The sequence below is a fragment of the Aphelocoma coerulescens genome, unplaced genomic scaffold, assembly GCF_041296385.1.
Source record: "Aphelocoma coerulescens isolate FSJ_1873_10779 unplaced genomic scaffold, UR_Acoe_1.0 HiC_scaffold_46, whole genome shotgun sequence".
Classification (NCBI taxonomy): Eukaryota; Metazoa; Chordata; class Aves; order Passeriformes; family Corvidae; genus Aphelocoma; species Aphelocoma coerulescens.
In genome coordinates, this window is record NW_027183804.1 from 1732967 (window position 1) to 1758453 (window position 25487).

Consider the following 25487-nt stretch of genomic DNA (forward strand, 5'->3'; position numbering starts at 1 on the left):
TCGGGCACCAGCGCAGGCACACAGAGGAGTGCTCCTTCTGCTGCCCTGACTACACAAAAGGCTTCAAGTACAACTCCACCCTCGTCACCCACCGGCGCATCCACACCAGGGAGAGGCCCTGCGAGTGTCCCCAGTGTGGGAAGAGCTTCTCCAGGAGCTCACACTTGACCCCACACCAACAGAGCCACCAGTAAGGGAAGCCCTGCGAGTGCCCTGACTGTGGCAAGAGCTTTGTCCTCTGCTCCAACTTCATCCCCCAGCAGAGGACCCACATCGGGAAGAGCCCTGGTGGCCCACATTCCTGGTGATCCAGGTTGGGAAGACCCCCAGCTGATGGTCCTTTTGTTTTGGCCCTAATTTTCTTTTGATCCATCTCTGTCCCTTAAAAACACCCAAAATTAGGGTAAAAATAAAGAAATTGATCAGAGACATCTAAAGTCTCACCATTTTACTGGTATTTGGGGGGAATTTTGGGTTCAGGGTCATATTTGGCAGAGGAGGATGGAGACTGTCTCTGTCCCTCTCACCCCAATGATGCTTGGGCGGGGTCACACCAGGGGTGAGAGGGACAGAGACCCCCCCGGCCTCCTCAGGGGTGAGAAGGTCAGAGAGCCCCCCACCCCCCGAGCACACTCAGCGGTGAGAGGGACACAGAGCCCCTGGTCCCCCACCCCGCACAAGCATTCCCTGGGGTGAGAGGGATGGAGACCCCTGAGCATCCCCGAGGGTGAGGGGGACAGAGACCCCCGAGCATCCCCTGGGCTGAGAGGGACAGGGACAACCCACTCAAGCCCCTCCCCAGCATCCCCTTGGCACCAGACCAAATAAACTTGGCAGAAATCAAACTTAAGTCTACATAAAATGCTTTGAGCAATGTTTGCTCTTCCCACAAGTCCCTTGTGGTGAAAACACAATCAAGCCCCAACCATGAATGAACCGACAGCACAAGCAGTTCTGGTGGCAATTCAAAGCTCCAGCGGTTCCCACACAGCTCCAGCTCAGCTGCTGCAGGTTCCTGTAAAAGAAAAGTGACAATTCGGCCCAATACAGATGATTGAAAGGAAGGAAAACTCTGTGTAGCTGTCACCAAGGTGGCAGGGAGGAAGAGAAAAATGATTCTCCCATTTGGCAAAGCCCCCCAGCCTGTGAGAGAGAAAAGGGGGGAGAGCAAGGGAGTGGCAGGGACAGAGACCTCCCCTGGGGAGGGGCGAGTGTGACACTGTCCCCTGTGTGTGTGGCCTTCCCGGGCTGGGGGTTTCACACCTGAGCCAGTCTGGGTAAGGGGGTGGTGTTCACTCCCCCTGAGCAGGGCTTACCCCACACCCCCAAAACTCCTCCTGTCCCCTTGGTTGGGGGATGGGGGTGCAAACCTGGCCTCAGCAAAGGGGTCTGGGGGCTGGGGCCTCCCCCAGCCCGACCCCAGCCAGGGCTGATTTTCAGGACAGCTCTGGGCGTGGCTTTCTGGTGGATTCATTCTCCTCCCTCAGCCTTGTTTACTTCTTAGAGTAAAGAACTGTTCCTCCTTTTCCTGTGTTTTTGCTTGGGAGCCCTGTAATTGTGGGATTGGATCCGAGGGGATCATCGGGGCACTGCTGGGCCCCATGGACCAAGGGGCCGGTGTGATTCTGAGAGGCCCCGTGGAGTCAAGGAAACCATGGTGCTCCTGCAGGTCCTCATGGAATCACGGAGTCCATTGTGACACTGCTGGGCCCATGGAACCAAGGACACCTTTGTGACACTGCAGGGCCCCATGGAACCAAGGACACCTTTGTGACCCTGAGGGGCCCCGTGGAACCAAGGACACCTTTGTGACACTGAGGGGCCCCGTGGAACCAAGGACACCTTTGTGACACCGAGGGAACCAAGGGAACATGGAACAGCTCTGGCTGCCTTGGGCTCCTGGGGCCACCTGACAGCTCCGGCTGACCTTGGCATGTCCATGGCTGATTCTCACCTGCCCCGGAGCACTGGGGCTCTGTGCTTTCCTTCCTATGGAACAGAACTGTCCTTCTCCTCCAGGGGCCCGTGGCCTAAACTGGGATTTGGCTGCCAAAATTCCATCTATCAAAGGATTGCTCTGTGACGAAAGGTGCCAGGACAGATGGGTCTGGCTGGCCTTGGCCTCTGGCGGTCGCCTCTCATCAGCCTTCCAAACACTGGGGCTCCGTGCTTTCCTTCTTAAGGAAAAGAACCGTCCTTCTCTTCCAGGCACAAATGGCCAAAACTGGGATTCCACCTCCCAAATTCTGTCTATCCAAGGATTGCTCCCAGGGAAGAGGTGCCAGGACAGATGGTTCTGGCTGGCCCTGGCCTCCAGTGGCTCCTGCTCATCTCCCTCTGAAACACTGGGGCTCCGTGCTTTCCCTCCTACGGAAAAGAACCGTCCTTCTTCTTCAGGCTCCCATGGCTGAAGTTGGGATTTGGCCTCCCAAATTCTATCCAAGGATTGCTCCCAGACAAAAGTTGCCAAGACAAACAGGTCTGGCTGGCCTTGGCCTCCTGGGGGCCACCTCTCATCTGCCTTCAAAACATTGGGGCTCCACCCTTTCCCTACAATGGAAAAGAACCGTCCTTCCTGTCCAGGCGCCCAAGGTCAAAACTGGGATTCCACCTCCCAGATTCCCAATATCCAAGGGCTGCTCCCAGACAAACCTGCCAGGACAGACAGATGTGGCTGGCCTTGGCCTCTGGTGGCTGTGTCTCATCTGCCCCTGAAACCCTGGGGCTCGGTGCTGCCCTTCCTCTGGATGTAGAGAGCTTATCTGAGGAATGGCTGCGCAGTAGAGGACATGATAAGATAGAGCCTTGCAGGATGTAGGAGTCAGCCTGTCATGAGAAAAGGGGTCTCTTATCAACAGGGTGTCCAACAGGACACAAGCCAGAGCAGACTGGAATGAAGAAACCATCGCCGCGGGGTGTGTTGTTCCCATGAGAGAAGATGACCAATCATGAGCTCAGGTTTTGCAATATGTATGAGCTGTTTAAGTGTTGTATAAATAAGAGATGAAAAGACAATAAAATCGAGGCTTGCCGATCATGAAATCATGAGCTCGTCTCCCACGCCTTTCCCGACATCTGACGCCCGAACAGAAGGCACGTCATGTACCCCCCCCACCCCCACTTCCACAAGGAAAGGTGCGTTGGGTTCAGGTCCTGCAGCTAGAGGGACGGCAATAAGAGCGGAGGACAACTGTGTTCCCGTCTCCGTGCCCGAACGACCACACCGGTGGGTTCGCTGATACATGCTGCCGAAGCCTGGAGGGCTAGCAACGGTACCGTAAGTATGGATAGGCAAGCAGCACAGGATTTATTTAAAGCTTTTCTTCTTAAGCATCACTTTAAAGCTTTTAACTTAGAAAAAGACCTCCCTTCCCTACTAACTCACTCGCGTTCCTATGGCTTCTTTCCCGACCCTCACAGCATTCACGAATTAGCAGAATGGCGGAGGTACGTGGATGAACTTTTTAGCCTTGTTTTAGACGATGATAAGTCAGCCAAGAAAATAAGCAAACTTTGGAAAGCAGTTCATAATGAGTTACTGTTAGTGCAGGCAGAGAAGCGAGCAGTCGTAGGTATTAAGACAGCGCATTCCCGTAACCAAGATAATGACTCCTCGGTTTTCCCTACGGCCCCCAACCCCCCCGCCTTTGCCACTATTGAGATTCCTCCAGAGCCACCCCCCGCTGACAGTCAATCCCCCACGCTGCCTACCCTCCTGCCCGCTCCCCCGCCTTCCGCTTCAATCGCCGCTTCTGCATTAACCCCCTCACGCCCGCCGCTGCCGCCCGACCCCTCTAATGCCACGGAGCCTGTCCCTGGGGCAGAATCTGACCCGGCGGAGGCTATGGCAGCAAGGAGGAGAGAGTTGTGGCAGGCGCTTGCCCGAGACGGCATGGAAAGGGGAGATTCTGAACTCCTAGCAGCGGCACAAGAAGCGATGGCTTTCCCTGTTGTTTTCACTACTAATGCGCAAGGGGGTCAGAACGCGCAGTTTGCCCATCTCGACTGGAAACTCCTGTCCCAGCTGAGAGCAACAGTCAGTAACTTTGGGGTGTCTAGTGAACCAGCTAAGCAGATGTTAGATTATCTTTTTAATGCCCACATTCTTCTGCCTGCCGATATCCTGGCCATCACGAAACTCATTTACACCCCGTCTCAGAGATTGCTTTTTGAGGCAAGGTGGAGAGAGGAAGCGGCAAGTAGCGCTAATCTCCCCAGACCCCAGGGGGACCCCTTAACAGGCCTTACTGTAGATGAGCTTATGGGACAGGGCCCGTATCTCAGAGTTGAAGCTCAAGCTGGACTAGGGCCGCATAAACTTAGGGAGGCAATGGCAGTAGCTAAGAGAGCAATAGATAAAGTCAGGACATCGGGAGGGACCCCCCTATATATGAGCATCAAGCAGGGTCGTGATGAATCGTTAAGCTCCTTTGTTGATAAGGTTATGGATGCTATCTCTAGGGCAGGGACACCCGACCATATGCAAGATGCCATTTTAAGACAGTGCATTTTGCAAAATAGCAACCCTAGCACCAGATCTTTGATTACCTCTATACCTGGTGATTGGACCACTCAGGCATTACTAGATAAAGCTGCGACCTTGCCCACAGGTGCTCAAGCCTTTTTAGTCCACGCGTTAGAAAAGCTGGGGGAGGGATTGAAGGAACAAGCAGCTAGTGCTCAGATGCAGGTAACGGCCGCCCTTGCTCCCCTCCAAGCAGCAGCCACGTGCCCCCGGTTGCCTCCAGAGGGAAACAGAATGAGATGCTATCGATGTGGCCAGTCGGGCCACCTTCATCGGGAGTGCTCAGCATCCGGAGTTTGGTGCAACAAATGCCAATCCAACACGCATAACTCGAATGCCTGCCGTAACAAGAAGCGGGGAAACTCCCGGAGCAGCGCGTCCAGCAGCCGCGCAGGGACACAAGTAGCAGCTGCAAACCCTTGCCCTGCCTCCAGCAAGCAACAAGTGACAGCATCGGTCTGGACTTGGCAGCCTCAGTAGACTGTGATCTCCTGACGTCTGAAATCCATAACATCCCTACAGGACTCACAGGACCCATCTGCCTCAATGGTACACCAGTAGGAGGCTTGATTCTTGGCCGATCATCTGCCACTGCCCTAGGACTGTTCGTTCAACCAGGCGTGGTGGACGCTGACTCACAGGGTGATATCTTCATACTGGCTTATACTGTTCATCCACCTGTAAGGATTCCTAAAGGCCAAAGACTAGCTCAATTTGTACCTTTGCCTCAAGCCACACAAGGCATGCAACCCTTGCAGGCTCAACCAAACGCTCATACAGGCTACGGCTCAACTGGGGAACTAACCTTGCTCACCATCGATCTTAATAGCCATCCACGGAAGCCGTGTGCCCTAACCTATAAAGGAGAAACAATCACGTTACAGAGCCTCCTAGACACAGGGGCAGACTCCAGCATTGTCGATGTGAACACATGGCCCTCACATTGGCCTCTTCTGCCAGCAATGACAGCCATCACTGGTGTCGGAGGAATGAAACTAGCACACAAATCTCCGCTGATAACTGTAGAAATTGAGGGCAAGAAAACTACCACAACTTTTTCTATCGCCCCTCTACCCCACACAGTTGACTGCCTCCTCGGAAGAGATGTATTGGCCCAAATGAGTTTTGTGCTTACCGATGATCGCCATTTCTGCTAAGGGCCGTTGCTTGGAATTTCCCGCTGCCACTAAGATGGACTGACAATAACCCTGTGGTGGTTAAGCAATGGCCTTTAAAACGGGAAAATCTGCTTCAAGCACACGCTCTAGTCAATGAGCAGCTTCAACAAGGACATCTTAAGCCATCGACAAGCCCATGGAACACCCCAATTTTTGTCATCCAAAAGAAGAATGGCACGTTTCGTCTGCTACAAGACCTTCGAACTGTCAATGCTCGTATGGAGCCTATGGGAGCGCTGCAGCCAGGACTCCCTAATCCAGCAATGTTGCCACAAGATTGGCCTCTTCTTATTATTGACTTGAAAGATTGCTTTTTCACAATTCCACTACATCCAGATGATACGAAGCAATTTGCCTTTTCATTGCCTGCTCTTAATCGTGGTGAACCAGACAAACGTTTTGAGTGGACCGTATTGCCGCAGGGAATGCGCAACTCTCCCACCATATGTCAATTGTATGTCGATGCAGCATTGCAACCACTGCAACAAAAGTTACCTCAGACCATCATTTATCATTATATGGATGATATTTTGTTTGCGCAGAAGGAGCCTTTTGACCAAACAGAAATTCAGCTTATTACCTCCTCTCTTCAAGAATGGAATAGCTGCTAACAAAATTCAAATATCCTCCCCGTGGAAGTATTTAGGATGGGTCATCACCAATCAAAGAGTGAAGCCTCAAAAACTACATATCCAAGCCTCAATCACCACTTTAAATGACGCTCAAAAACTGTTAGGTGATCTGCAGTGGTTGAAGCCAATAGTAGGAATCCCTAATGTTCTTTTAGACCAGCTCCGTCCCTTACTAAAAGGATCAGACCCATGCGCACCGGTACACCTAACGCCGCAGCAACAAGAAGCTCTACAACAAATCACCACCTGTATCACAGACGGTTTTGTTTCGCGTCTTAATCCAGACATCCCCCTCTCTCTTACTATTTGGAATTCTGAAACTCACCTCCTCGGCGCAATTACGCAGCTAAAGAAAACGGGGGAGCTGACAGTTTTAGAATGGATATCACCACAGTTGCAGCAACGAAAAACTTTTACCACAAAACTTGAAAATTTGGCTAATTTAATTAAGAAAAGACGTTTGCGCATTTTGGAAATTGGAGGACAAGAACCTGAGTGCATCAATCTCCCAATGGAAAAACCTGCCTTCGACTGGTACTTGCTAAATTCTTCATTACTCACGGAAGCGCTGTTGTCCTCAGGAGCCAAAATTCAGACCGGTCCCCTGTTTCCCAAGGCATTACAGTGGATAGGAGCATGGAACTGGATTTCAAAACCCTTGCGAGAAGATAAGCCTATCCACAATGCCATTACTGGATTCACAGACGCCGGAAAAAGGACAAGGAAAGCAGCTCGAGCTCATCGCAATATAGAGAGATTAAGCTGCTGGGTAGTGAAGCAAGCAAATGGAACAAGTAGAGTACTGTCCGCGCTAGCAGATGATTTAAGCACAGTCCAACATGCTGTATTACAAAATAGGACTGCTATTGATTTTCTGTTGTTAGTTCATGGACACGGGTGTGAAGAATTTGAGGGACTATGCTGCATGGATCTAAATGATCATTCTCGCTCTATTCATGCAGAGATTCAACAGCTTATAAATCACTCTCAAAAAATTAAGAAAGATACAGGTTTCTTTGGCCTAGATGGGCTGGTCAGTGAACTGGGATTGGGTGGTTGGGTAAGAAGCATGGTAAAAACATTGTTTCTCTTATTGATCATGGTTTTGGTAGGATTAGTCCTGTTCAGCTGCGCTCTAACTTGTATCAAGAGGGTACTGCTAAAAACAACAACTCTGAGCATGATAGCGCATAAAGAAAACGGGGGAAGTGTAGAGAGCTTATCTGAGGAATGGCTGTGCAGCAGAGGACATGATAAGATAGAGGCTTGCAGGATGTAGGAGTCAGCCTGTCGTGGGAAAAGGGGTTTCTTATCAACAGGGTGTCCAACAGGACACAAGCCAGAGCAGACTGGAATGAAGAAACCATCGCCGCGGAGTATGTTGTTCCCACGAGAGAAGATGAGCAATCATGAGCTCAGGTTTTGCAATATGTATGAGCTGTTTAAGTGTTGTATAAATAAGAGATGAAAAGACAATAAAATCGAGGCTTGCCGATCATGAAATCATGAGCTCGTCTCCCGCGCCTTTCCCGACATGTTTCCTGATGTTTTAGTTCCATTATACGTTAATTGCGGAGCTACAATTACCTGCCCACACGGGGTTACCAATCACCTGCTGGGATTTTCCATAGCTGCTGCTGCTGGGGCTGACTGCCTGTCCTGATCACTGGAATCTGGTTTTTGTTGCAGAACATTCCAGTTTTTGCCAGGTATTAGTGCAAGGAGAGCTTTTTCAGCACCCTCTTGAGCTGTTTGGTCAGCCAATGGATTCCCTGGATTAACTGGGGAGTCTCCAAACCCATGGGCTTTACAAGGGCATCAGGGCCACTTCTTTTGGCTTTGGCACACTCTGCAGTAGGTGACTGATTTCTTTTTGTACTCACTGGAGACCTCTGTGCCCTTTCCTTCCACGTGGCTCCCTGGGCATGTATTATTCCAAACCCAGAGTTCAAATCAGTCCATATGTTCACCCTTTTTCCTTCAGTGATTTCTAGGAAAGGTCATTCATTCTGCTTTTTGTGCTGCTGTGTTCAAAGCTAAAGCCTGGGCTTCTATGACCTGGCTCGAGGTTGCCACTGCACACCCAGCTGCCCGTTTCCCATCCGTACCACGCTGCTCCCACCAGGGTGCAGGTCCAGTGCTGGCTCCTGCATGGGATTGCTGTGGAGGTCCCAGAGTCTGCCAGAACACACTTGTTCCATGGATCCCAGGCAGTCATGGCACAAAGACTGCAAGCCTTCTGTTAGAAGGGACTCGAACACTTCCCTGTTCCAACCTTCGGTACCTTGAACCAAACCCGGCAAAGCTTTTGCTGCACCTTACAGGCAGGTCAACAGTTTACACCAGGAAAGGGGAAAGGGGAAAGGGGAAAGGGGAAAGGAAAAGGAAAAGGAAAAGGAAAAGGAAAAGGAAAAGGAAAAGGAAAAGGAAAAGGAAAAGGAAAAGGAAAAGGAAAAGGAAAAGGAAAAGGAAAAGGAAAAGGAAAAGGAAAAGGTGCCTTTATCTTACCAGGGGTCTTTCTCTGATTTCCTTTGGAGCAGGGATCAAAGGCTCTCCCCAGAACCCTTCAGTGCTGCCTGCAGGTGCTGCCATCCCTCAGATCTGCTGAAATTCAAGAGGATGAGGCCACGGGGTGTCCCAATGGTGCCTTGGTTCCATGGGCCCCGCAGTGTAACCATGGTGTCCTTGGTTCTGCAGTGTCACAATGGACCCTTCATTCCATGAGGCCCCACAGTGTGGCAATGGTCCCTTGAGTCCATGAGGCCCCACAAGGTCACAATGGTCCCTTGGTTCCATGGCCCCGCACTCTCACAATGCTCTCCTTGGCTGCACAAGGTCCCGTAGTGGCACAAGGGTTCCATCTTGATTTCTTTTAACTTTCTTTCTTTCTTCGGTCTTTCATCTTTTTCCTTCCTTTTTCCTGCTCCCAGCCCTGATCCGTGGGGATGGGAATGTCCCGCTCCCTTCCCGGGGCAGGCTCACACCTGAGCCAGGTGTGCAGGGCAGGACCTTGCCCTGAGCCCAAGCCCTGTCCCCCCTGCAGGATCTGCTTCCCATCGGCCTCTTCCTCCTGCGGCCCCAAGCCCAGCTCGGTGCTGAACGAAGGGCGCTGGGCCGGGGTCATCCCCCGGCGGGGGCTGCGCACCCCCTCTGCCCCCTCCCCAAATTCCCTCCCGGGGCAGCAGGGGCGGGCTCAGGAGCCCTGTGGGCAGGGAAAAGGGGGTGACACCGGGATGGGGGGGTCACACACGCTCTGAGGGGACACACACGGCCCCTGGGGACCCCCCCTCACCTTCTCCTGCAGTGCCAGGAGGATGAACCCCAACATGGAGCCCCTGACCCCCAGCAGCATCTTGGGGGTGGGGTCTGGTGGCAGCTTTGGGGTCTGGGAGAGAGGCCCTAAAAGCCCCTCCCAGCCCCACAGCCACTACCAGACCCCTCAAACCACACCACAGCTCCCAGCCAGGACTCCCCCAACCACTCCCTGCAATAGAAATGGCCCCAAAAGCCACCAAATCCCCTTTCCATCTCCCCCAACACCCACCCAAGTTCCCTCCAAGCCACACACCCCTGCACCCACCCCAAAACTCCTTCACAGACGGCCCCAAAAGCCCCCCAAAGCCCGTCCCAGCACCATAAGTGGCTCCAAGGCCCACAAAAGCCCCTCCCAGTCCCCCAAGGCACCCCCAGACCCTCTCCACCCCCCCTGGCACCGACCAGGACAGGCTGGGGGACAGGAACATCCACAGCCCAGAGCAGCTCGGGCACTTCAGCAGTGATTTGGGCACTTTGGAGGTCACACCCCAAAGGGAGAGACCCAGGGCAGGGACTGGGACAGACAACCAGAATTCCTGTAGAATAGATGGGCTCAGGTGGACACGTTCTGCCAGCACAACTGTGAGATTGTGGCCCCAATCTGCCTGGCTTCGTGGCTTCACAACACTCAGATCCTCCCGAATATTCCCCTGAACCCCAAATTCACCCCCAAATTCGGGTAAAATGGTGCCGCTTTAGATCTCTTTGTTTAATTTCTTTATTTCTACCCCAATTTTGGTTGTTTCAGTGGGATTAACACAGAAATTACTTAGGCTGCAAGAGATCTCCAAGATCATCCAGGGTTGCTTGATACCACCAGAAGAAACAATTGGACAGAACAGATGAAAATTTTAGGGTGTAAAGGTAAAAAATCAGCTCTTCCCAATGTATTTCCAATGTTGATCTGAGTCCCGATGGATGTTCCTGCCCCTGCGTTCACACAGGTGCCTACAGGGATCCAGGAGAACGTGGAGAGCACCAGCCAGGGGTCTTCCCAACCTGGATCACAGGGAATGTGAGTCACCAAGGCTCTGCCAAACGTGGGTCCTCTGACGGGAGATGGAGTTGGAGCAGAGGACAAAGCTCTTCCCGCAGTCGGGGCACTCGCAGGGCTTCCCTTAGCGGTGCCTCCGTTGGTGTCGGGTCAAGTTAGAGCTCCTGGAGAAGCTCTTCCCACACTGGGGACACTCGTAGGGCCTCTCCCCAGTGTGGATGCGCCGGTGGGTGACGAGGGTGGAGTTGCGGTTGAAGCCCTTCCTGCAGTCAGGGCAGCGGAAGGGCCTCTCATCCGTGTGAATCCGCTGGTGCCGGAGGAGACTGGAGCTGGTCTGAAACCTCTTCCCACACTGGGGACACTCGTAGGGCCTCTCCCCAGTGTGGATGTGCTGGTGGACGATCAAGGAGGAGCTCTCTGAGAAGCTCTTCCCACACTGGGGACACTCGTAGGGCCTCTCCCCAGTGTGGATGCGCCGGTGGGTGATGAGGTGGGAGTTTTGTTTGAAGCCCTTCCTGCAGTCGGGGCAGCGGAAGGGCCTCTCATCCGTGTGAATCCGCTGGTGCAGGAGGAGACTGGAGCTGGTCTGAAACCTCTTCTCACACTCAGGACACTCGTAGGGCCTCTCCCCGGTGTGGATGAGCCGGTGGCGGATCAGGTCAGAGCTGTACCTGAAGCTCTCCCCACATTCCCCACACTCGTAGGGCCTCTCCCCAGTGTGGATGCGCTGGTGGCGGATCAGGCTGGAGCTGTACCTGAAGCTGTTCCCACATTCCCCACACTCATAGGGCCTCTCCCCACTGTGGATCATCTGGTGGTTGATCAGGTGGGAGCTCCACCTGAAGCTCCTCCCACATTCCCCACACTTGTGGGGCTTCTCCCCATCGTGAAGCTGCTCATGAACCACCAGCTCTGACCTCTGGCTGGATCTCCGGCCGCCTTCCCGGCACAGGGTGGGTCTTTCCTCCTCAGAGCACCCTGGGCTGCGTTTGCAGCCCCTCCTCCTGTGGGATCTCCGGGGCTTTTCCTCCCTGTTGGATTCCTGAGCTGTGGAGCCGCTCAAAACGGCCTCTTCCACCAGGTTCTGCCCTGGGGATTTGTCCTCCCTGGGCTCTGTCCTCAGCTCCTTGTCTGGGGAGGAAGGACAAGGAGAGGATGAGATTTGCCTCCGTGCCACAGGGAAGGGGAAGGAGATCCCCCCAGTCCGTCCCCGGCAGGACGGCGTCGGCAGCGGGGTTGTCCTGCAGCCGGGGGCGATGCTGGGCTGGGAGATGGAGCAGGAGAGAGGGGGAAAGGGGCACTGACTTCCTCCTCACCTGCCTGGGGGTCCTGGGGCTCCTTCCTCTTCCTCACAGCCTCCTCCTCCATCTGGCCAAGGGTTGGGAATGGGAAATCCTGGTTTGGGGAGAAACAAGGGATGAGTGTGTTGTGTTGGGGGGTCCTCCTGCCCAAGTCCAGCTCTGGAACTCACCGGGTACCTGGTGTCCATAAAACCAACAAAAAATCAAGACTGATACCAAAAACGGCCTCCAGGAGTTCCCCCTTTCCAGTCTCCTCACTTTGGGGTTCTGGGGGTCCCCCTTGTCAGGGCTGCTGGGGGTCCCGGGGGTCCTGGGGATCCCCCTCTCTGGGGTCCTGCTTAGGGATGCTGGGGGGTTTTGGGGGTCCCACAGGTCCCTTTTTTCCCAATTCTGCTTTGGCTCCCAGAGGTCCCAGGGTCCCCTCTTCAGCCTCCCTCCACCCCAGGCACTTGGGGCTCCCCCCTCTCCTCACCGCCCCTTTTAGGGCTGAGAGATCCCAACCCCACCTCATCTCCAGGCCCCCCCACCCCTCCAGGCTCTTGGGGGTCCCCCAGCTCTGGTATCGTCCCTCTCTGCTCTCCCCTCTCCAGGGGTCCCGTGTTCCAGCCCCCAGCTCTCCTGGGGATCCCCAAACCCAATGTCCAACCCCGCCAGGACCGGGCAATCCTCACATGGACCCCCCAAGACCCCCAAGGGGCAATTATGGCTCAGCTTTGGAGTCCTGCAAGATCCACATATCCACTCTGGCCCAAAAAATCCCTCCCAGGGACATGCAAGGACATCTGGGGCTCGATTCCAGAATCTGCAAGCTCCAAACACCCCTCCAAAAAAACCCCTCCTGCTGACCCCCGATAGATTTGGGGTGAGCTCCCCCTCCCCGCTCACCTGCAGGATGGGGGGGAAGATGCTACCGGGGCTGGGGGTGCTGCGGACACAGTGGGCGGGCGGTGGAACCTCGTGGTTCTCCAGCTCCTCCTCCTCCTCTCTCCCTCCTCTTCCTCCCGCTCCTCCTCCACTCCCACCCTGCCCCCCCTTTCCCACCCCCTCTGTCCCACGGCTGCCCCAGCACCGGCTGCTGTGTGGGGGGAGCCCCCGATCAGCCCCAGGGATGGACAGGGGTGTTGGGGACCCCCCCAGTGCGGATCCCTCCCTTCCCCAGAGCCCCAGGGAATCACTCCAGGGCTCAGGTGCTGGGGGATAGAGCTGCACCCCCATGGAACTGCTCTTCTGCTGTCCCAACCCCACCTTTCCCTCCCCTCTCCTCCCCTTTCTCAGCGTTCCCCCAATCCATAGCCCCATTCCAGCTCAATTTGGGTGTCCCATCCCCACCCCGCTTTGCTTGGGGGTCCCAGCCCCCTCTTCCCCCCACCCCCCCCCCTTCTGCACATTCCCCATCCCTAATCACCACCTCCCCTCCCCCGGCCTTGGTTTTGGGGGTTCCAGGCCCCTCCTGCTCACTTTGGGGGTTCCATTCCCCATTTCGCTCAATTTGGGGTCCCAGACCCGCCCCCCTTCTCACCGCTCACCCCGCGCCCGGGGGGGCTCCCAGCACCACCAGTGCCACCAGTGCGGCCCCAGCTGCCCCCACACGCCCCATGCCCAGCGCCGGGCGCTGCCGACAGCCCCAAAGCAGCCGCGCTGTGCCCTGGGGGGTCCCCAGAGCGGCCCCGCCCCGCACGGCACTGGGAGCACCAGTCCGGACCAGTGCGGAGCGCGGGCGGGCGGCATCAGCCGTGCCCGGGCAGGGCCGGGCCCCGCGGGGCTCCCGCCCGCACTCGGCCCCCGCCGGGACAGCGCGGGGGGGCCCGGCCTGGCCGCCCCCACCTCCCCCTCCCCAAATTCCGCTCCGGGGGGCGCTGGGGGCGGGGGGGGCTCAGCTGCGGCCAGAGGTGCCGGAGCCACGTGTTCCCCGCTGCCAGCACCGCCCCCTCAGGATTAGGGGTGCCCCAAAACTCCCTCGGAGCTGGCGGATACCCCGCAGGCCCCTGAGGACTGGGGTCCCCCCGGCCTCATCATCCCCAACCTTCGCCTGCCCATTCTCAGGCCCCATCCCGCCCATCCCCCTCCGCCACACTTCATCCCACACCCCAATCCACATCCCACCCTTCCCGGGCCCCATCCCGCCCCATCCCATTTCTCCCGGCAGCCGCCACCGGGACCCCCAAAACCCCGCGTGCCGGGGGCTCCCCAATATCCCCCAAGGGGCATTTGCGACTCACATTCGGAGCCCTGCAAGATCCAAACATCCGCCTCCCCTCCCGGGCCCCACCAAACCCCCCTCCCCCAGGCACCAACAAAGATATCTGGGGCTGGGTGCTGGAGTCCTCCAAGCTCCAAAATCCGCTCTCCCGAAACAACCCCAGGCACCGCCCAAGATATTTGGGGCGAGCTGCCCCTCCCCGGTCACCTGCGGGATGGGGGGAGCGGTGTTCCCGAGGCCGAGAGCTGCGGACACAGAGAGCGATGGATGCACATGGAGGCTCCTCTTCCTGCCCCCTCTGGCCCGCCTCTTCCTCCCGCCCTTCCCCTTTATCCCTCCTCTTCCTCCCGCTCCTGCTCCTCCTCCGTCCAGCAGCTCCGCTGCCGCCCCCAAACCTCGGGCTGGAGCGGGGGGTCTGGGACACAGCCCCGTGCTGGGGGGCAGAGCCGCTGCTGGGGCCATCGCTGTGTCCAGGGCATCCTTTGTGGCCCTCGTGCAGCTCCAGGCTCCCGAGGGCTCCCGGAGGCTTTCTGTGGCTGTCCCTGCTCCCCAAATCTGTCGCGTTTAATGCCCGAGCGCGGCAGCCCCGTGCCCTGGGGCAGCAGCCGGTGCCGGGACACAGCCCCGGGAGCTGCGCTAATGCCCGGCCGTGCCCAGGAGGGACTGAGGGGAGGGGACTTCATAAGGATCCCCCCTCTGCGCCCCTGGCTGCGCACGGAAAGGTTCCTTAGTGCATGGGAGCGATTTTCCGGGGTTTCTGGGCTCGGCGGGGCCGAGGCGGCGGCAGCGGGAGCCGCGGGGCCCGGCCCGTGGGGGCGGCCGGGCTGGAAAAGTGCGCGGGGCCCCAGCGCGGTGCCCGAGGGCTGAGTGGAGCTGACGGGAACAAGCCCCGGAACCCCCCGGTGCTACTTTCTTAGTCGCTGCGCAGCGGCCTCTCCCGGTGCGGCTCTTTTATAATTTTTCCTTCGAATCTCTATATTTTACTCCATTCGCACCTCCCATCCCCCGCCCTCCGCTGCGGCTCTTTCAGCGCCGGGCTCCTCGCCGGTCTCTCGGTGCGGCTCCTTCAGTTCCACGGGCCGGCGGAGACGCCCCTCGGTGCGGCTCTTTGATCGGATTTCCTTCTTTTCTCGGCGTTTTCTCTCGTTCCCAGCTCGCCCGTCCCGCCGAGCGGCTCCTTCAGGGGCCCGGGGCGGCACCGAGCCCTCGGGGCGGCTCCAAAGGGCCCCGCCCGCCGCCGCTGCCCGAGGCCTCCCCGCTGCTGCCGGGGATCGGACACCGCCTGCGGCCCCGGCCCCTTCCTCTTCTTCCTCTTCTTCCTCTTCTTCCTCTTCTCCCTCTTCTTCCTCTTCTTCCTCTTCTTCCTGTTCTTCCTCTTCTTCCTCTTCTTCCTCTTCTTCCTCTTCTTCCTCCTCGCTGCTGCCGGGGTTCAGCCCCCGCCTCCGCCCGGCTCCTTCTGCCGCTCCTGCCCGGCACGAAGCGGCGCTGCCGCTGACGGGGCCGGAGCGCGGCTGCCCCGCGACTGCCCCGCGCCTCAGGGCCGGGCCGGGGAGTGACCGCACGGCTGGGGAGGGACCCCCCGCTGGCCAGGGCAGGGACTGACCCCATGGGAGGGACCCCGCGCCGCAGCAGGGAAGGATTCCTGTCCCCGAGGGGGAAGCAGCGGCACGAACTGAGCGCGACTCCCATCCCTTCTCCCTGCCCCGCTGGGCACAGCAGGGAGGAGCCGGGCATAAAGTGAACTCCGGCAAGGAGAAAGAGGTCGGGGGAAGGTTCTGTACCAGGGTTTATTTTCCTCCTCGCTCTCCTGTTCTGATCCGCTCCGTCCCAAATCCAGTTCATTCCCCACGTCGGGGCTCTTGTGGCCGCGATGGCGATCCCTCAGTGACCTCTCCCTGCCCTTAGCCCGAGCCACGAGGACTCGGATCTGTTCCAGTTCCGTGCAATTCACGGGCATTTGGGGCAGCCGGAGCGAAGCAGCTGGAAACCACAGCGGGCTCGAGAGGGACTCAAGCAGGGCAGGAGCCGGGGCTGCCCCGAGGGAGCTCTCCCGACGCGAACCTTGCCGGGCTCTTTGGACGGGAATTGCGGGGAATGTTTCCATCCATCGCTACAAAGCAGAGTCACAAGTGGAGCTGAGCTTTCAGCTTGAAATGAGGGAATCGAACGTGTGCGTGGGGACTGCTGGAACCTCAAGCTGTCCCTTGATCCTTTAGTTTCGGAAATATTCAGCCCCTCAGCAGCGATGTCTCTCCCAGCCCACCGGCTCCTGGCTCAGACCCAGCTCGGAGCTCGGAGAAGAGACCCGAAGTCGCAACGGAATGAGCTCTGCCGTTATTTTCTTCTTTCATATTTATTTTATGCCATTTTATTTTATAATCTATCATACTCATTCTTTTTCTTTTATTCTTAGTTTCTTTCTTTTTTTTTTTCCTTTTTTTTTTCTTCTTCTATTATATCGGGTTTTTTTCTCTATTTCCCCCCCCCAGCCTTTGTTTCCTTCCCGGAGGTTTGTGGTGCGATGCTGTCCTACCGATTCTCCCTCTGAAACCAACGCAATAATGATGGATTTTTGAAGTCTTCCCGCTGCTCTTTCCAGAAGGTCTCAATCGGAGGGGCCTCAGGGCTTAATTGGGGAGAACAGTTTAATCGGGGCGAGAAACACTTCAATTCTGGGGAGAAAATGTGAATGGAGGGGAGAGGAAATGAACTGCGGGGAGGAGCCCCCCAGCCCCCGGCTGTGCCCCGAAGGTGCTGCCCGCGGCTCCCCTGCTCCCACCCCCGGGCTGGGGGCGCGGAGCTGCCGCTGCTCCCCGGCAACGTCACGGGATAAAAACTCCATTTTCCAGCCGCGGCAGCGACGCTCAGCGTTCCTTGGACCTCCCACGGTCCGTGGACATCCCGTGTCCCTCGGCTGTTCCGCGTCCCCCGGGTGTTCCATGTTCACCCAGTTTGTTCCCGCACGCTCCCAGCCACTCCCAGCTGCTGCCAGCTGCACTCAGCCCGCTCCCAGTTTCTCCCAGTCTCCCTCAGAGTGGTCCCTGTTGCTCGCAGTGTGACCTCTGTTACCCAGTTCTGGTCCCAGTGGGTTCCGGTCCTGGTTCTGGTCCTGGTGTATCCCGGTGTCCCAGTCTGTCCCAGTCCATCCCAGCCTGTCCCAGTCCGTCCCGGTCCCTTCCCGGCAGCCGCCGCCGTTTCCCGGATCCTGCCCCTCCCGCCCCGGAGCTGCCGCCGGACGCCCCCCAAGATGCTGACGGGGGCCGGGGACTTCGTGTTGGGCTTCGTCCTCCTGGGCTGGGGCTCGGCCTCCGCCTGCGGGAGGAGGTGAGGGGGGATCCCCGGGGGCCGTGTCCCGCCAGGAGCGCTTGAGCCCCTCCCGGAATTTCCCCTATGCCGGGGTTCGCCCCCTTTTCACTCTCCTAGAGCTCCTGACTCAGTTCGTGCCCCTGCGGGAGGGGGCTTTAGGGAGCCCCCCTTTTCCTTTACCTTGAGACTCCCTAGAATCCCCATTCCTGGGCACTGGGACCCCCCTGCACCCCTCATCCTGCACCAACACCCCCTGCACCCCCTGCCCCGGGTATCCTCCTATCCCAGCCCCTGCACCCCCTGTTTCCCTGACCCCGGGGACCCCTGGACCCCATTCCCGGCCATCCCGGGGCACCTCAGCCCCAGGCCTCCCTTTCCTGGGAAACCCGAGCTGGGCACGGGGCTCTGCAGCCGCTCCGGGATTTATGATCACCCAAAGGAAAGGGAGAAGAGAGGAGAGAGAAAGAGAGAAGGAGATGGGGAGTCAGGGATCGGGGTCCCAGCGCCCAGTCCTGCTCCGCCGGGGCTGGGGCCCCGCAGCCGCAGGACAAAATGGATCCGCGGGTCCCGCTGCTTGCCCCGCTTCGGGCCGAACCCAGCGGGTTCCAGGCAGAGTTTGGCCGCGGGGCCCGGGAGCTCAGCCCGGCCCGGCCCGGGGGTCCCGCAGGGCGCGGCCGAGGAGGGTCCGGGGGATGGCAGGAGGGGATCCAGGGGAATTCCCTGGAATTGCCCCGTCCCCTCCCCCCGCGCTCCCTCGGTCCCTTTGGCTTCTCCGTCTCCCGCCCTGCGCCGCCGGGATCTGCCCGGCGCCCGGTGACGTCACGAGCAGCCCGAGCTGCCATTGGCGGGCAGGAAAGAGCGGCGCCAATGGCGGGGCCGGAGGCGGCTCTGGGGGCGGGGCCCAGCGGAGCAGCGCGATGGCTCCAGCGCTGGGGCCGGGGGCGCTCCTGGGGGGGCGAGGGGCGAGTGGGACCCCCGGCACGGGAACCCCCGAACCGCAACTCCCGGGCACGGGAACCCCCTGAGCTCCCATTTCCGGGTACTAGAGCACCCTGCACCGCCATTCCCGGACACTGTGACCCCCCTGCATCCCCTTCCCCAGCACCGGGACCCCCTCTGTTCCCCCCTTGTCTGGCCCCGGGGCCTTCCCGAAACCCCCTGAACCACCATTTCCGGGTACTGTGACCCCCTGCATCCCCCTGCCCAGCACCGGGACCCCCTGTTCCCCTTAGCTGGCACGAGGACGTCCCTGAAGCCCCATTGCCGGCAAGGGGACTTCTCTGAACCCACATTCCCCGTCCCAGGAAAACCCCCTGAGCCACCGTTTCAGGGCCCCGGGACTCCCCTGAAACTCCCTCTCCGGGCCGGGGACCCCCGTCCCCCCCCCGTTCCCGGCAGAGGGACCACCTGACCCCCCCCCCATTCCCCGCACCGGGACCTCCTTGCACCCCCATATCCAGGTCTGAACCCCCACTCCCGTGCACGGGGACCGCCCGGCACCTCCATCCCCGGCGCTGAGACCCCCCCGAGCCCCCTTATCCCGCACCGATACCCCCTCGCACCCCCTCTTCCCCCGCCCCCGCGCTCCCTCGGGCACTTCCGCGGCTCCCAAGCTGCGCCACCGGGATCCGCCCGGCGAGCGGGGACTGCCCCCGGCACCGGGACACCTCTCCCGCCCCCGGCTCCTCCCGGGGCCTTCTGGAAACAGCAGCGGGAAGAGTTCAACAATTCATCATTATTTCAATTGATTTCGTTGGTTTCCGGGGAGAGCCGCTGGGACAGCGCCTCACCGCAAACCTCCGGCAGGGGAACAAAGGCTGCGGTAGGTGAAAATAGCGAAAAAGCCGATGAAATGGAAGAAAAAATAAAAAGGCAAAAAGAAATAAAAGACAAACGAAAAGTAAAATAGATTATAAAATAAAATAGCATAAAATAACTGAAAAAAAAAAAAAAGAAAAAAGAAAACAACAGCAGAGCTTGTTCTGTTCGGACTTTGTGTCTCTTCTTCAAGATCCGAGCACCGAGGCGGCGGCGTGCTGGCGGAAGGGGCAGAGACCGGAGAGGGGGAAAGTTGAGTGAAGTGTAAATGACTTTCTGGGCTTAATGAATATGGAACAGTTTAAGAGAGTCCTTAAGTCCACAGTGAAATGAATGGAGGGCGCCTCTGGCAATATTGCCAAGTGCCCCAGCGCTGTGATTTGCCTTTGTTCGACTAATTAATGTTCAATATTATATTGCTAAAAAATTTAGCTTTTGTATTCATTTTCTTCAGAGAGAGAATAAAGAGAGAGAGTAAAGAGAGAGTACAGAGAGAGAAAAGAGAGAATAGAGAGAAAGAGAGAGAGAAAAGGGAGAGTAAAGACATAATAAAGAGAGAAAGTAAAGAGAGAGAAAGACAGAGAGAGTAAAGAAAGAGGGAATAAAGAGAGAGGGGAAAAGAGAGAGACGGTAAGGATAAAGAGAATAGAGTGAGAGTAAAGAGAGAGTGAGTAAAGACAGAGAGAGTAAAGACAGAGAGAATAAAGACAAACATTGCTAAACAATGCAGTCCCAAACGCCTTCGCACACCGGCCCCAGTGTCCGTGCTCGGGGCTTGATTTACCAAGATGTGAATATCGATCTCATATCGATATCCAGCTGAGACAGACAAAAGCTCTCTAACAGGTGAGAGTTAGAAAGTGAATGTTTTATTGGCGTCGGACAGCGGCGTGGAACAGCTTCCTAATGCGCAGTGCCCAGGTATGAACGGTTACAGAGTTCATTTAGCCACAAAAGTGATGAATATCCAAACTACAAATACATATTTCTAACAGTGACCCCTCCCATTCTCCGCTTCGTATGGAAATGAGCTTTAATGGCATTAAGCATGCGCACTGCGTGCTCTGAATTGAGTCGCTGCTCTCGAATTGGGTCGGTGGTCCCAGACAGATGAAGTAAGCTCATCTCCCTCACTTGCACCTTTTTTGCCTTTCTGAACTTTAACAATCTTAATTACTTTAGTGACCTCCCAATTTCCTCTTGCCTGATTTTTGAATAGGTTCCCACAGAGGGAGGAAATTGGGAATTGTCCTTGTTCCCTACACCAACTGATCAATATTTCTGTTCCCCGTTCTAAGCACAGCTAAACAAACATGCAAATGACAGATCATCAATTATTCCGTAATCAATTACTAACATCTTAAAAACCATTTCAAATCTAGCTAACTATTTTAATTAACTCTAGTCCAGCTCAAATTCTTTCTTATTCTAACTCATTTCAACACAGCTAGCCTATAACTAAAATCTTTCTGTTTCTTTTAAATCTATGTTTCAGGGTGTCACCATGGCCACGGGGCTGCCCCAGGGCAGAAATCCCCTGCGGAGATACCGGGACCGGCTGTGGGACATGGGACACCAAACACACCGGCTTTAGTCTCTTTGGGATGGAGAAGTGAGTTTTTCAGTCTATTTGGGATAGAAAACTGCTTCTGATTGCATCAGTCTGTTATACATGGGGTTTAAAAAGCATAATAAATACTAAAAAGGTATAATGATAAATAGCTGTGGTTCAAAAGGCATAAAGGAATTAGGAGGAACATATCTACTGACAGAATATTTAATAAAAAGTATAATATAAAATGATCTTCTGCAGTGTTGTCAGTTGGTGTTCTTGGTTTTTATTTTAATTTTGTATTACTTGTTTCCTCTGATCTGCTTTGATTTACAAACATTGAAGATAAAATGAGCAACATCAGGAAAAAATGAACAGTTGGGTGCAAAGCCTCAGAATGAATGTGGAACTAATGGAGGATTCACGTGCTTTAGACACGTGTGTGCACAGGTGCAGAAAAGCATCGCTCCTTTTGGAGGCTGCATTACAGCACACGGGTGGTAAAATCAGATTGACTCCTGTTTTCACAGGCTTCCCGGGCATCACTTACCAAGGATCTCCCCAAGCCCAGTGAGTGAGGGAGGACAGATGAAGCGGCGAGCTTGGCCTGCCTGGCCGCTGTTAGCCAGCCGCGCTGCGAGCAGAAAGGCCGGGGCGGCGGCGGCGGCTTCTCCTTCTCAGCGCCCGCATGAAGAGAGGCGCTGAACGGCGGCTGCGACCGCCCGCGCAGGGGCAGCGGGGCCACGGGGCCGGCAGGGCAAACACGGCAAACGATTGCCCGGGGCAGCACCGAGACCAAATCAACTTCTCCGTGCTGCGAAACCCTGCAGAAATCCTGCAACTGCTGGCATTCGTTGGCAATGGTACTTAGGAACAGCAGTTAACCCTGTACCAGCTATTACATTGTACAGGAGGTTATGATCCAGATTATACAGGTATCTTATAACTCAAGCTATATTAGCATCTTGGAACTTTGACCCCAGTTATAATGTTAACTAGTTAATATCTGCATAGAAAGGTTATTCTTAACATGTTTACACTTCATTTACGAGCAGCAGTTCTTTCCTCCTAGTTGCAGAAAGAGGAGGAGGTGAGGACATGCAGAGAAAGACAACTTGGCAGCACCAAGGTCAGTGGAAAGAAAGAGGGGCAGGAGATGCTCCCAGTGTTGGTGTCGGGATTTTCTCTGCAAGCCGTGGTGAGGACTGGGATAAAACAAACTGTCTCCCTGGGATCCATGAAGTCCACAGGGGGATGCAGAGATCCACTCCCAGCCCGTGGGAAAAGGTGCTCACGCCGGAGCGGGTGGATGCTACAAAAGCTGTAATCCAGAGGGAGACCTGAACAGGGAGAGAGGGCTCCTGCTTCCAGAGACAGAGAAAGAAGGCCCTTGCTTCCAAACTGAAGCAGCTGATCCTTAAAAGACTACACCCCATGGACTAATGACCCACACCTGCAGTTTTGGGAAGGCTGTTTTGCCCGTGGGAGGGACTCAGGTTACAGCAGGCTGGGCGGGACTGATACTCGTGAAATTAGAAACGCGCTGGAGAAGTGCACAGAGAACTCTCCCGTGGGAAGGAGCCCACGGCACAGCGGAAGAAAGAGACTCCCCTCCCTGAGGGACCTGAAGAAAGATCTCGAGTGATGAACTGGCTTAAACACTCCCAGGCCCTGTCTCCCTGTGCTGTTGGAGGGAAAGAGGGAGGGGATGGAGGGGAAAAAAGGTGTTTGAAAGGCTTCTTTTCTTCCTCATTATCCTACTCTGTTAATAATAAATTTACTTTATACCTTTAAGTTTGAGCGTGTTTTGAACTTAGAATGTTTTTATCCCAATCCTTATCTCAACTCATGAGCCCTTTGTGATGATTTTCATGAGTAGCTGGTATTATAAGCAGTGTCAAACCACGACAGTGGCCCTTGTGTTCTATGTGGTCCCTCTCTGTCACAAGTGACCCTTGGTTCCATGAGATTCCATTGTCCCACACTGGTCCCCATGTTGCCCTGAGGCTGCGCTGTGTCCCAATGGACACTGGATTCCACAGGAGCTGGCAATGGCCCAGTGGCACCTGCATCCTCTGAGGCCCCGCCTTGTCAAAGTAGAGCCTTGGATCCATGAGATTCCATGTTGTCACAATGGCCTGCTGAGTTCCATGGGGCTGTGCTGTGTCACAGTGGACACTGAGATCCACATGCCCTGGCAATGTCCAAGTGGCACCTGGCTTCCACGAGGCCCCGCTGTGTTTGGAGGTGACACTTTGTTCCCCAAGATTGCAGTGTGTCACAGTGGTGTCCTGGGTGCCACGAGGCCCCGCTGTAAAACAGTGCACACTTGGTTCCATGAGTTTCCATTCCATCAGAATGCTCTCTTGGATTCCATGAGGCCCTGCTGTGTCCCTCGGGAGCCTTTGTTCCATATTTTCCCACTGTGTCACAATGGTCTCCAGTGCTCTATGAGGCCACACCATGGGACAGTGGACATTTGCTTCCATGAGATTCCACGGTGTCACAATGGTCTCCTGGGTGCCATGAGGCCCCTCTTTGTAACAGCTGAGACTTGGTTCCCCAAGATTCCCTGGCGTCACTGTGCTCTCCTGGGATCCATCAGGCTGTGCTGTGTCACAGTGGACACTTGCTTCCTCCAAGGCTGCAGATGTCCAGTGGCACCGGCTTTCCTTCCATGAGGCCGCGCTTTGTCCCAATGGGGCCTTGGTTCCATGAGAATCCATTGTGACCCTGTGCTCCCCTAGGTCCCACGAGGCCTTGCTCTGCCACAATGGCACCTTGTTTCTACTCGGGCTGGCAATGTTTTTGTGGCCCTTGTGTTCCATGGGGCCCCTCTCTGTCACAAGTGACCCTTGGTTCCATGAGATTCCTTTGCCCCACACTGGTCCCCAGGTTGCCCTGAGGCTGCGCTGTGTCCCAATGGACACTGGATTCCACAGGAGCTGGCAATGGCCCAGTGGCACCGGTGTCCCATGAGGCCCCACTTGATCAAAGTGGAGCCGTGGTTCCATGAGATTCCATGTTGGCACAGTGGCCTGCTGAGTTCCATGAGGCTGCGCTGTGTCCCAATGGACAATCTCGCTGTCCCCGGCTCTGCCCTGCCACTGCCAGCCCTGCCCTGACCTCTGCCCAGCCTCACCCTCTGTGCCTTGGACACACACACATGCCCTGAGCTCATCCTCCCTCTGGGTGCTTCTCCTGCCCCAGCACTGCCCTGGGAGGGTTCATTCCTCACAGGAGCTGCTGTGTTTGTACTGGTGCATTTTATAGCTCTGCTTCTGCCTCTCTGTCACTTGTGTCGACACTGAGCTCTGCAGGGAGAAGATTCATGGAATCGTGGAATGACAGAGGTGGGAAGAGCCCCCTGAGCCCCCTTGGCCGGGCTGTGGCTGGGCTGGAGTTGCCTTTGCCCAGAGCAGCCCCTGGGCTGCTGTGCTTGGCACTCGTGGCTGCAGCGGGGTTGGTCCCAGCCCAAGGCTTTGGCTGTCCCTGAGCAGGGCTGGCCCTGCATGAGGCGTCTCTGCAGCCCCCCCAAACCATGGGCTGGGGGTGGGCAAGTGTTCCCGAGGGCACAGGGAGGGGACAGCTGGGCTGGACTGACTCAAGGGATCTCCCATTCCATGGGACGTCATGGTCAGCAATGAACTGGGGAAAGGAAGGGGAGGGGGGTGGCGGGGAGGGCTGGGGGTGTTTTTTGTGAAGACATTTGTCCTACAAAGCACGGAGTACATGTGCTCGGTCCTTTCCTGCCAGGAGGTGGCTGCACATTGTTTGCGGATGGGAAGTAGAGAATTGATCTCATTTGTTATTTCTTTGCTTCCAAATGTGGCCTTTACCTTTTGAGGCCCTTGCTGAGGAGGTGCAGAAGCCCAGAAGATCAGGACTGGTTTGTGTGTCCCAAACACCGAACACAGGATGGCTGCGGGACCAACCAAGGAGTGTTGGGAAGCACAGCCAAGGATTCCTGGCAATACCACGCTGTGAGGGAGAATAGGCTGTGGCTGGAGAAGGGGCCATGCAGATAAAGGCAGCACTTTTCCAGGACAAACATCCTTGCTCTGGCTCCTGGGCATAAGCACAGCATGGCACAAGAGCAGGATTGAGGTGGAGAAGTGGGCATGGACTGGGGGGGATTGAGACCACCAAAGACCCCGAAGCCTCCGAGCCATTTCCAGAGAGGTTTAGCAGAAGGAACTGCACGTGATAACTGATTTACACAGAAAGTGAGACACTTATCTCCAGGGCAGGGAAAACTGATCAGTGAAAAGGTCCTCCCACAGAGCCCAGACACACGGGTGCCCAGCCCCCTGGACATCCCATTGGCTGAGCAGTGCTGGAACCAGGACTGGGGATCTCTTCTTCTCTCTCTGTTTTCTTTCTCTCTGCCCCTCTTTGGTTCACCTCTCTGTCTCTCTGTGTCTCTGTCTCTGTCTCTCTGTGTCTCTGTCTCTCTTCCCTTTCACCTTCCCTCTTGTGCCTTTGTACAAAACCCACTGCCATGGCCTTACATAGCTCAGGCACTGACAGACCAATTTCTATGCCAGATGTGGAATGAATTAATAAAAATCCCTAGGCTTTTTTTGGCTCTCTGAGTGCTTTCATTTCATTCAGCCACGAGCATCTACAAAACTCGGGTGTTTCCTTCCCCTTCAGTCTGGGCCAT

At 56.2% G+C, this 25487-nt stretch overlaps 1 pseudogene; it reads right to left on the bottom strand.

Annotated features, from left to right (window-relative positions):
- The window catches only part of LOC138101737 (zinc finger protein 420-like), a 99745-nt pseudogene extending 88210 nt beyond the window's left edge, over window positions 1-11535 (bottom strand).
- Window positions 11536-25487: the final 13952 nt, after the last annotated feature.